Here is a 13,561-nt window from a genome sequence, read left to right as displayed (position 1 = left end):
TCCTTTGGGTGATCCATCAATGTACAACAGTGAACGTAATTGATGCTTAGTTTTATTTCACATGATTGGCAATTATATATTCTCCAATTAGACATGTTTGCTATCTTTGGATATTCTAAACATATCTAATCAGATATATTAATTAACCACACTCATGTTTATAGATTATAAAATTTACCAATCAACCTTTGGGTGATTCTTAAATATTTTATAATCAATAAACCTCAATGTACTCATGACAACATATCTATGACAACGTATATATACGTTCATGTCATTTCATTAGTAGCATCACTTAATCACGAGTAATTGAAATTACAATTTGATAATCATGGAACTTCAAGGTATGGCCACTTTGGTGACTAACAAACCATCCATGAAAATTTAAACGTTAATAATAACGTTATAATAGGACCGCACGTAGCAGTCTATGATGATTAACAATCCATGCAGGATTATTGCATTGACATAAACAGAAATATCATGCTGGCTAAATAAACAATAAGCAGCAGCGAAATTAAATTAGGAAAAATTTATTAAAAAGTAACATTAGAAATCAAAGACCATTAATATTTGGTGTAGTCCTAGGGGTTTGAACACCAAACCTCTAGACCAAATCCTCATGCCTTACCACTAGGCCATTTCATCTAAAGTATTTAGTATACTTAAAATATGTATACATATTAATGAACAGTCAGTTCCGAATTTAAATAAATTCCGAATTTTGCAATGATGTATTCAATTGAATACGAAATTATCAAAATAACAAAATAATTTTCAATAATCAGCGGAAAAAAAAAAAAATTTAATAATAATAATTACCGAATATTAAACATTCAATTAACAGTAATTGAATTAATTGGCAAGAAACAATAATCATGATGGAAAATCATAAGTTCTTTAATCAAGGCTCTGATACCACATGTAAACATAACTTCATAAGTAAATCAAACTTTATTTTGATTTAATCATCATAATACCAAGATCTTAGAACATATGATTTTCACTATGAACATTCATTAAGAAAAACGTACCTTGATCCATGATTTGAAACTTGAAGAAACTTGAACAATCTTAAAGACTTGAGTTTCTCTCTCCTAGCCCTCTTATGCCATTCCGAAAATTTCTTGATGGAGAGAAATTTTTCATTATTATAGGTAGAGAGAGGACCAAGCCTTTAAATAGAATAACCACTCCACAATCCATCAAAGTGGGTAGTTATCTTGACCAATAGAAAATTAGCATAAGTGAGTAGTTATAAAACTAATTATAAATCATGTCTACTAACCTAAAAATGTGGGCCACTATTCACGTTTTAAAATGAAACTAACATAATCCACAAGTGGATTATAAACAAGTGGATATAAGGAAAAAAAAATATTTCGTAATTTTAGTGGATTATAGTATATATTTTCAATAGTAGTGTTTGGCAAATGGGTGGCTTATAAAGCCATCGTCGTTGTCAAAATGACCAAAATAATATTAAATGGAGTTGGAGAGAGGTTAAACCAGACTAGAAGTTTTGTGAAATGATGAGGGGCATATTGGTCATTTATTTAGTCAAATGTTGTGGCTTAATAGCCACTAAAAAAATTAAGCCATGATACCCTAGCTTATTTTTTGGTGGCTTATATATAAGTCAAAACAAGCCATGACAAACATGTTAAAGTGGCTTATAAGTTATAAGCCAAAAAAATAACTTATAAACCACTTTGACCCCTTGCTAAACATGCTCATAATTCCTTGCACACTCACCTCTTAATTTTGATGTAACACATTCTTTGTCATGCAAAAAGTCATACATGGAAGAAGCTGCATGAAAGAAGCTCCACCCGTCCTTATTATCATAACTACCATTTCCCCTCTTCATTAAGGACTCCTCATTACCTCAGAACCGACTGCTCAACTGACCACATGCGAGCAGTCGGTTCTGATCCTTTCATTTGGGGATAAATTTCAAATTTACCCCTTTATTATTTGCATTGAAAGGCTAGAAGCGACCGTTCGCGTGCAATTCGTTCTGAGGAAAAGCGAACTCCTCATTAAATACTTTCCCTCTCATTATTACTGTTGTAGTACAGAGGCTCGTCGCTTTCATTACTCTTGTCCCTCCCTTACTCAATTACATAGGGAGGAAAATCCTATAGAGAACTCTCTATAGGAAATTTCATGTGGAGAAAGGAGATGGTGACACATGTCCAACTATAAATTCTTGTTAAAGTTCTCCACTATAAATTCTTGTTAAAGCTCTCTTTCAGTGTATGAAAACTCTAAAGTTATTATGAGAGTTAAAGGTCATAGCTAAAGTTATTATGAGAGTTGAAGGTTATAGTTTATTACATCGAAGTGTTCTTTTCGTGAACCAAAACCTAGAGTGCTCCATGTTTAAGTTTCCTTCCGGTGCTTCTGAATGTTGAAGTTTAGATAAGGATTTTTATGTGCCGGAGACACACACAACAATCGATGTTCTAAAACAACTTTTGATTTGTGGAAGACGATATACAAATTTGTTGGAATTGTAACTTAAAACTTGGGTTTGTAGAGGAAAAGAGGAAAACTTTAGTCCCACATTGGAAAAGAGATGGGAAGAGAGGCTCTTTATAAGCCTTCTCTTTCTCTCCTATGCCTAGAAGAAAACAAAAGTTATGCTCCACACCACACACGCGCGCGCCGGCCGGGCCGGGCTCGGGTTCGGGTCGGGTGGCGCGCGTGCACACGACCTGCGGACACGAATGCAGCTCCGGATTAATGAGCCCTTAATCTGCTACATTTTTATTTTTATTTTTGCTAATAAAAAACCATGATTAACATTTATAACATGATTTTAAAACGTGATTTATTTTGTAACAGAAATATTTTGTAACGGTAAAAATTTATTAGTGTGATTAAAAACGTGATAAATATTTTGTGAATTTATTATGTAACGGAAATGTTTTGGTTTTATAACGGCTAAGTTTTATTAACGTGATTAAAAACGTATTAACTGCGGGTTTATGTATAACGGCTGTTTAACCCTATAAAAGGACCAAAACCCGAATAGTTTTACACAGTGTGAAAAAGCACAAAACCTCTTCTTCTCTACTCTATACTTGTTACTGTATTCTGCTGGTTCCCTGAAAGTCACGAAGAATTCACAAAGCCTTTTTAAAGCTCGTGCCGACAAGAAGGAGGTCGCCTGACCGAGGGTCGTTGTATCTCCGGGAACTTTTGCAGCGTAGCCCTGTACGAGAGGGGGCAATTAGTTTCTTGGGACAGTGCTTGCACGCCTCGACCATCAGGCTATATTCTAAACTCAGTTTAATTTTATATCTATTTTTGAATCATTATCTAATTCTGTTAAAACTGCATTTTGTGCTAATTACACTCTAAACAGCTTATATTCCCAACAATCCAAGAAACTAATTTTGCTGTTTAGAATAGTATCATGATTAGCATTCTGCTTTTTATGTTAACGATGTCTGCAATACTTAAAAACAAAATGTTACACTGCATGATAATTCTGTTGAATGAATGCTTTATATATTTCTGTCGCATTATAATAACAAAACTATTCATTCATCATCAGATTATGGCTACAAGTGAAATTTTGTCTGCTAAACCAGAGAAGTTTGATGGGAACAATTTCCGTCGTTGGCAAAACCAAATGAGATTTTGGTTAACAACTCTACATCTAATAACAACCATAGAACCAGATAATCCATCCTCATATAGACCAGTTACTAGGTAATCTTCCTCCACAGATTCCATTCCTATCCCAAGAACACCTCAAGAAATAAAGTATCATTGTCTACACAGAATCTTAGGAGCTTTATCTGATAGGTTATATGATATATATTATACTATCACTAATGCTAAAGTTCTGTGGGAAACCCTAGAGAAAAAGTATGGTTTAGATGATATGGGAATTAAAAGATTTAAAGCTTCTGATTTTAACAAATTTAAAATAGTAGATTCTAAACCAATGAATGAGAAAATTCATATGGATCTATCCTAGATGAAACATTTCAGATAGCCTGTCTTATAGACAAACTTCCCGAGTCCTGGTCAGATTTTACCAAAAACCTTAACCATACCCAAGAAGATCTTACACTAGAACAAGTGTTGAATTCCATTAGAATTGAAGAGCAACATAGACTCAGGGAGAAAAATTTGACAAAATCCGAACCCAAAGAACCCAAAGTAAACAATGTTGAATCCAAACCATTTCCCCAACACAAGAAACGTCCCTTCCACCAAAATCAAAATAAAACATTTAAGAAGAAATCCTTTCATCAAAATAAGAACCCTGTCCACTTTCAAAAGAAGGAAGGAGCTGAACGCCGAGCGTGCTTCGTTTGTGGAAGAACCAACCATCTTGCTAAGGACTGCTTTTTCAAGAAAACTGAACCACCCAAGCCTAGGAAGGGAGGACCTCCACCTAATAAGTCACAAGTAAACATGGTGACTTCCAGTCCAGCTGAGGCTGCTTTCAGGTCTGTTCTCTTCACTCCTGAAGTAAACATGACCTTTCAAGCAAATGATTGGTGGATTGACACTGGAGCTAATATTCACGTTTGCTCTAATCAATCTTTGTTTTCCACCTATCAGGTCTCAAGTAGAGGAACTGTGACAATGGGAAATAATAATGTGGCTCCTGTATCCGGAATAGGTCGGATCAACCTAAAGCTGACTTCTGATAAGACTTTGATCCTGCAGGATGTCCATCATGTACCAGACATTAGGAGAAACTTAATTAGCGGATCTTTGTTAGTGCAACAAGGCTATAAGCTTGTTTTTGAATCAAATAAAGTTGTAATAACTAAGGGTTTGAACTTCATTGGAAAAGGTTTCTTATGTGATGGTCTTTTTAAATTGAATGTTAAGAATTCTACTCTTGCATCTCCAATAGCTTTGAATATTGAACCTTCCATCACTTGGCATCAAAGATTAGGACATGTGAATTATAATTCAATTAAAAGATTGATGCATCTCAATATAATTCCAAAGCTTAATATAAAAGATGATGAAAAATGTGAAATATGTGTAGAAGCCAAACTTCCTAAGAAACCATTTAAAACTATTGATAGAGATTCTGAGATATTAGAACTCATCCATAGTGATGTTTGTGATTCAGGAAGAACAACTAGAGGGGGTAACAAATATTTTGTAACTTTTATAGACGATTGCTCTAAATATTGTTACCTCTACTTAATTAAGACTAAAGATGAAGTCATAAACAAATTCAAAATATACAAAGCAGAAGTTGAGAATCAGTTGGATAGGAAAATTAAAATACTAAGATCAGATAGAGGTGGTGAGTACACTTCTAATGAATTAAAACAATTCTGTGAAGAGAATGGAATTATTCATGAAATAACAGCTCCATATACACCTCAATCTAATGGAGTAACTAAGAGAAAGAATAGAACACTAATGGACATGGTAAACTCAATGTTAATTAATTCTGGTATGCCAGAAAATTTGTGGGGAGAAGCTCTCATGACTGCATGTCATATACTAAATAGAATTCCATTCAAGAAATCTGATAAAACCCCTTACACAATTTGAAAGAATAGAAACCCTAATTTGGATCACCTGAAAGTGTGGGGGTGCTTAGCAAAAGTTAAAATACCTGGAAATAAGAGAAAGAAAATTGGACCTAAAACTGTAGATGGAATTTTTATTAGCTATGCTTCTGATAGTAATTAGGGCTGAGCATGGTTCGGTCCAAACCGAAAAAACCGACCGAACCGACCCGAACCAACCCGGAAAAATCGGTTTTATGAGTAGGACGGTTCGGGTCGGTTTGAAAACTTTTCAACCCGAACCGACCGAATATAGTGCAATACTACCCATTCTGATCTCAAACCCTACCCGACCCGTCCCCAAAGAGTCAAAGACTCAAACCCTAAACTTATTTTCTGAATCATTATGGGTTAAAAACAATATCATTATATCAGTGTTTAATATTTCATAATCTTCTACTTTGTTGATATCTTTTTTTCTTTAACACAATTTGTTATTTGATAAGAAGTTTGATGAAGTTAGAACCGAACAAACCGAACCGAACCGACTTGCAACAGTTCGATTCGGTTTTGAATTATAAGCGGTTCGGTTCGGTTGTTCAAATTTTGGTAAAAACCGAACCGAACCGACCGTTGCACACCCCTAATAGTAATGCAAATAGATTTTTAATAATCAACTCTGACATTAATGAGATAGCCAATAACACCATAATTGAAGCTAGGGATGCACGTTACTTTGAAAATATTTTTCCTTACAATGCCAGAGTAAACAACACATACCCTAGCTCTAGTAATTCAGATCCTAGTTCTAACCAAGATGAAACTAGTTCTAAACAAATTAGACCACTAGAAAGTCCAGAGGAGCCTAGGAGAAGTAAAAGAACTAGAATAGAAAAAGTCCATGAAGATTTCTATGCATTACTTGTAGAAGATTCTCCAGTTACATTTGAAGATGCAATAAAATCAGTAGATGCTCCATTTTGGAAGGAAGCTATAAATAATGAGATACAATCTATAGTTCAAAATCATACTTGGGAACTAACTGATCTTCCTTCAGGTTGTAAAACTATAGGATGTAAATGGGTATTTAAGAAGAAACTCAGACCAGATGGAACAATAGATAAATATAAGGCCAGATTAGTAGCAAAAGGATATACCCAAAAATCTGGTATTGATTATTTTGATGTCTATTCTCCAGTAGCTAGGATTACTACCATTAGAGTCCTTATAGCTCTAGCATCTATTCACAAATTAATAATACATCAAATGGATGTTAAAACTGCATTCTTAAATGGAGATTTAGATGAAGAAATCTATATGGATCAACCTGAGGGATTTATAGCTTCTGGACAAGAAAAGAAAGTATGCAAACTTATTAGATCACTATATGGCCTCAAACAAGTTCCAAAACAATGGCACATGAAATTTGATGAGATTATACTATCTTATGGATTTGAAATTAATCAAACAGATGAGTGTGTATATCATAAAATAGGCAATAACAATAAAATTGTGATTTTATGTTTATATGTTGATGACATTCTTATTTTTGGTTCTGACATACAAATCATAAATGATATCAAACACTTTTTATCACAAAATTTTGACATGAAAGATTTAGGTCAAGCTGACCTAATTCTTAATACTAAAATCATGAAAAATGAGAATGGATATGTGCTATCACAATCACACTACATAGAGAAAATCCTTAAGAATTTTTATGATCCAAACTGTCAACCTGTTTCCACTCCATATGATCCTAATGTACATCTAAAGAAAAATACAGGTCATCCTCAATTACAAAGAGAATATGCACAAATAATTGGATCATTAGGATTCCTAACAAACTACACCAGACCTGACATTGCTTATGCAGTAAATAGACTTAGTAGATATACATCAAATCCTGATAAGAGTCACTGGGATGCTCTAGAAAGAGTTTTGAGATACCTAAAAGGAACTATGAATTATGGTTTACACTATAAAGGTTATCCATCTGTACTAGAAGGTTATTCAGATGCAAATTGGATTAGTGACTCAGTAGATGTAAAATCCACCACAGGATTTGTGTTCCTTTTAGGAGGAGGAGCTGTGTCCTGGAAATCTACTAAACAAACTGTAATGGCTAGAAGTACAATGGAATCAGAAATGATAGCTCTTGATACTACTAGTATAGAAGCTGAATGGTTGAAAGATTTACTAACTGAAATTCCACTAATGCAAAAACCATTACCAGCCATTTCTATTCATTGTGATTGCAGGTCAGCGATTGACAAATGCCATCAAGAGAATGCAAATGTGAAGATGAATCGACACTTGAAAGTGCGACATAAATCCTTGAGATATAAGATGAAAAACCATATAATAGCCTTAGATTTTGTAAGATCAGAGAAAAATCTTGCAGATCACTTAACTAAAGGCTTATCTAGGGCAGTGGTCCTAGAATCATCGAGGGGGATGGGGTTAAGCCCATAAGAAAAATCACTGCAGTGGCAACCCAACCTCGCAGAGGTTCAATGGGTAGAAACAAACTGAATGAGTGATTAATTGTGAGGAGCACTGAATTTATTTGCTCCCATCCCTAGGGTGATCAGTGCTCATAAAAAGCAAGTGAAAGGTTGAGTCTAACTCTTAATGAATCCAAGACCCATGAGGCAGGATGCTTACTTGCTCGCATCCTTATTAGGATTCACCTATATGTGTGTAGTTGTGAGGCCGCGACTATGGGATCAGGGCTGCTCCCTAGTAACACACATGAAAGATACCTGCGCAAGGCCGATAATAGCGCAACCCGTTTAGAATTCTTCAAAACTGTACTATGTGTGCTTTCTGTAGAAATCCGATAAATGAGACTGGTTCAAGGCGAAGTCCACCAAGCTCTCACGGATCTATACAACTGTCACTAAGTGAAGGTTCAAACCGAAAGGTACCTCCACCTATTACATAGTATAAGGGAACCAGCAATCGTATTTATTTCTTTTATTGTTATTTCTGAACTATTTTAAGTTTTAAGTTATGTGGGGGATTGTTGGAATTATATAATAAAAGATAACTTAAAACTTGACTTTGTAGAGGAAAAGAGGGAAAGTTTAGTCCCACATAGGAAATGGGATAGAAAAAAGGGGTCCTTATAAGCCTTCCCTTTCTCTCCTATGCCTAGAAGAAAACAAAGGTTATGCTCCACACCACACACGCGCGCGCCGGCCGGGCCGGGCTCGGGCTCGGGTTCGGGTCGGGTCGGGTGGCGCGCGCACACGACCTGCGGACACGAATGCAGCTCCTCGTCAAATAGCTAAGGCCTTGGAACAAACTGACGGAGTTCGTTATCATGCGGACTTAGAGTCGAGGAGGCATCGAGTGGTTCAGTCGTCTCAACGACCAATCATTCATGTCTCTGCTAAACTCACGACGGAGGAATGGACTATTGTCAAAAGGACTCGTTCGACCCTCAAAGAACGTATACAAAAACGTCGTACAAATGCTGCTCATGCCCGTGCTCTCTTACAACAAAGACGAGAAAGGAAGAAGGAAACGGTGGCCAAAGAACCACCGAAACTCTGCCAAGTTTGGATTCCAAAGTCTGGACTTATGCAAAATCAGCATTCGGAGCCCGTTAAGACTCCATACCCGCAAGGGGGTGGTTTTAAACGTGCGATTCCCGACATAACCTTGGATCGCTCAAAGACAAAAATAAATTGTCCTGAGAATGCCAACAAGGTTTTATACTCCCAGAAGAAGACGCATTCACCAAATGATATCGTCATACCTGGGAGATCATACCAACAGACGATACGATTTTTTGGCAATCATACCGATGAATCGTATTATCAAGTTGGGGTTGTGACGCTCTCATTGTTCCTGTGCACGACTTATAAGATCAGCTGTCCAAGATGATGAATTCCCTGAAGTCACCATCAACGTGGCTGATAAAAGAAAGTCTAAGCGGCATTCAAGTGACTCAAATCCTGACTTTTCCCCGAGAGGAAGAGTCAATCCAAGAACTGCTCAAAGGATGTCTCGACTCTAATTAGGAGTCATCAGACGCAGAAATTACAAGAGAATGCAAGAAGGAATGTCCTCGGAGGATGAATTCTCGGACACTTATTCTGCAATCGCTTCTGATGATACAATGTCTAGCACGGGACAAACCAGAGAAGTACTCACGATCACCTCTGATCAATTTGCTCAAATACTTCAAGAAGCTCTAGCCAAACAACGTGAAGAAATTAGAGCTGAAGTGAAGACAGAAATGAAGTTGGCTATCCAACAAATGAGAGAACTGTTAACTCAACAGCATCAACCTCCTGAGTCCAGTCAGCGAGCTGAATCCAGCCACCACACTCAGAATGTTATGGATGACAGTGATCCAGAAGTGGATGAAGTCATTATGGCATATGGAGTGGTCAATGGCCACCTTGTACAGGGGTGTGGTCGTTAAGCTCATTCTCCGTCAACCCTCAACGTCATCGAATTGGAGACATAACGATGCCGGGAAAATGAAGCGCTTGAAAACAAAGTCAATGCTTTGATGTCCGCTCAGGAAGTAAAGAAGACGGGTATTCCATGTCCCTATCCAAGAGAATGGGATTCAATACCGTATCCGACAAAGTTCAATCTGATTAACTTCACACCGTTTGAGGGGAAGAGTTCGCCGATTCAGCACTTGATTTATTTCAAGTCTCATTTGGGCATCATCTCTGAAAACGAGGTTTTAATGGTCCGGTCATTCGTTGGCACCCTTCGCGGGCCCGCCTTCGATTGGTACCGACGGCTCAAGCCAGGGAGCATTAATTGCTGGGATGATATGGAAAGTTTATTCCTCAGTAATTTCTTCGATGATGACACCGAAGTGTCAATCGGAACCCTCTTGGATGAAAAACAAAAAGACGAAGAGTCAGTCGACAATTTTGTCAAGCGCTTCCGTAACAAGGCAATGAATTGCAGAGATCCTGTTACAGAGGAGTTCATCCTGCAAACATGCCACAATAATCTCTCCATCGATGTTCTGGAAGCCCTGGGGGTCGTACCATCCAAAACTTGGAAAGATTTGAAAATGCGTGGCGAACAGGCTGAACACTTTCTTAAAAGAAAGAAAGTTGAGAGAGGTCAACCAACGACATCCACAATTCCTGTGAACGCAACTCTCGATCCGAGGTTCCAAAAGGAGTATTCTTTCAAAGACGATGAAGCTCCAGCCATATTGGAATACCTCCTCGCCAATGACAAAATCGAGCATTTTTACGAGCATTCCAGAGCAGAGAGAGAGCAGATTTGAGTTTTCTTGCAACGCCTTGAAATTAAGCTTTGACTTGATTTTAAGAAGAACGACTATCTTACTTCGATAAGATATCGTTTCAATTTCTCGCTTCGATAAACGAAGTCAGAACCAGTAAACCTCCCTTCACGATCTGTGATTCGGCGGTCCACGAACCAAAGCGTTCCCGGCACAGGCAAAGTCCCACGAAAACAAAAATCGATAGACGATTTTTGTGTTTGTTTCTCAAAAGTTGTAATTTTTGCTTTGTTGTGTAGAAAAAGTCTTATAAAAAGATTATTCTTTCGAATTTGTTGTAATCAAATAAAGTTATAATGAATTCCTCAACAGAACCGACTTTTGACTCAAACAAGCTGGCGACCACAGTGGATAATCTTTAATCAGTTAGGACCCGATTCCTTATCCTAAATTTAATTTGATTAACTTTACTCCTTTTGATGGCAGGGGTTCACCAACTCAGTACTTGATCTATTTCAAGTCGCATCTCGATTTGATTACAACAAATTTAATTTCGACTTTTGATCTTTAACCAGTAAATCCCCTCTCGATTCGTTCCATGAACGAGAGGTCCACAAATTGAACGATCAAACCTTTAAACAGTTAGGATCGTCTTAAATTCCCACCTTGGTCAAACCTTTAATCAGTTAGGACCAAAGCCAAAATCCCCTCTTGATTCTCACCATGAACAAGAGGTCCACCTTCGAGTTGCGCAATCAAATCTATAAAAGTTAGGATTGCTTCCAATTTTAATTGATCAAACCTTATTCAGATTCTCTGAATAGAAATCCCACTTCAAATTTCATTTGTACCAGGAGATAGAATATAAAATTCTTCCTCTCTAATTCCGGGTTTATCTCTACCAACAAACAAGAGACAAGGAGATAGGATATAAAATTCTTCCTCTCCGATTCCGGGTTTATCTCTACCAACAAACAAGAGACCAGGAGATAGAATATAAAATTCTTCCTCTCTAATTCCGGGTTTATCTCTACCAACAAACAAGAGACCAGGAGATAGAATATAAAATTCTTCCTCTCCATCATCGGGTTCATCTCTACCAACAAAAAAGAGACCATAATACTCCAATAGGTACACGAGTCTAAACTGTATTCCTACCCTCAATAGGAAGTTTCTGGAGAATATCACTCAAAATATTCTTAAGAATAACCTGGCTACCTCCTAACGGGTATATGAGGTTAAACTATTTCCCGAACACTCCAATAAGGTATATGAGTATAAGTATAAACTGCTCCTCGATACTCCAATAGGTACACGAGTCTAAACTGTTTCCCTATCTTCAACAGGAAGTTTCTAGAGAATATTAATCTGAATATTCTTAAGGATAACCTGACGAACTTTTAATGGATGTCTCAATTCGGTGACAAAAGCTGAGCCCACAAGAACAAAAGCTAGCTTCGAATCAAGATCTCGACAACGGTCAAGCGATAAACGTAGTGCCGGAGAAATATTAGCTATTCTACAAAGAACTGAATAGACTAATGGATGAAGAGATCAAGAGCCAAAGCCATTTTATGGATTCTTATACATGATCTGCTCAACCAAGTATTGAAGAGGTTGTAAGAAAAATCTATCTTATCCAAAGTATCCCAGACTCCTCTATAAAAGAATGAGTCTGGAATACTTTGGAGGGGGTATCTGTAGACGTCAAAAAGATTCTTATACATGATCTGCTCAACCAAGTATTGAAGAGGTTGTAAGAAAAATCTATCTTATCCAAAATATCCCAGACTCCTCTATAAAAGAATGAGTCTGGAATACTTTGGAGGGGGTATCTGTAGGCGTCAAAAAATGCTAATAGATATCCCAAACATAGAGAAGATCACTCAAAAGGATCTCATATTGAAAATCAAAGCAGGAATGAACTGTCTCGCCAGCGAGACAGGCTTTGCTGTCTCGCCAGCGAGACAGGCTTTGCTGTCTCGCCAGCGAGACAGGCTTTGCTGTCTCGCCAGCGAGACAGTATTTGCTGTCTCGCCAGTGAGACAGTGTTGAAATGGTCAAAACTACCTTGATAACTACCCTACACGTGTCCATCAACTGCGGGGCTATAAATACCCCCCGAAGGCCATTTTTGAGAAGGCTGGTCATTTTGGAGCCTATTTTGGAGCATTCCAGAGCAGAGAGAGCAGAGTTCCTGAGCTTCTAACCACTCCTTGATATTCAGGCTTTGACTTGATTTCAAGAAGAACGACTATCTTACTTTGATAAGATATCGTTTCAAGTTCTCACTTCGATAAACGAAGTCAAAATCATAAACCCCTCACGATTCAATCAGAATCTGTGATTTGGTGGTCCACGGGCTAACGCACCCCCGGCACAGGCAAAGATCCCACGCAAGCAGCGGCCTATTTTGGAGCATTCCAGAGCAGAGAGAGCAGAGTTCCTGAGCTTCTAACCACTCCTTGATATTCAGGCTTTGACTTGATTTCAAGAAGAACGACTATCTTACTTCGATAAGATATCGTTTCAAGTTCTCACTTCGATAAACGAAGTCAGAATCAGTAAACCCCCTCTTCACGATCTGTGATTCGGCGGTCCACGAACCAAAGCGTTCCCGGCAAAGGCAAAGTCCCACAAAAACAAGAATCGATAGACGATTTTTATGTTATTTTCTCAAGAGTTGTAATTTTTGCTTTGTTGTGTAGAAAAGGTCTTATAAAAAGACTATTTCTTTGAATTTGTTGTAATCAAACGAAGATATAATGAATTCCTCAACAGAACCAACTTTTGGCGAAAACAGATATGATCGTTGAAGCTCGAT

The sequence above is a fragment of the Asparagus officinalis genome, chromosome 10 (assembly GCF_001876935.1).
Source record: "Asparagus officinalis chromosome 10, Aspof.V1, whole genome shotgun sequence".
Taxonomy (NCBI): domain Eukaryota; kingdom Viridiplantae; phylum Streptophyta; class Magnoliopsida; order Asparagales; family Asparagaceae; genus Asparagus; species Asparagus officinalis.
This window is presented reverse-complemented; position numbering follows the sequence as displayed.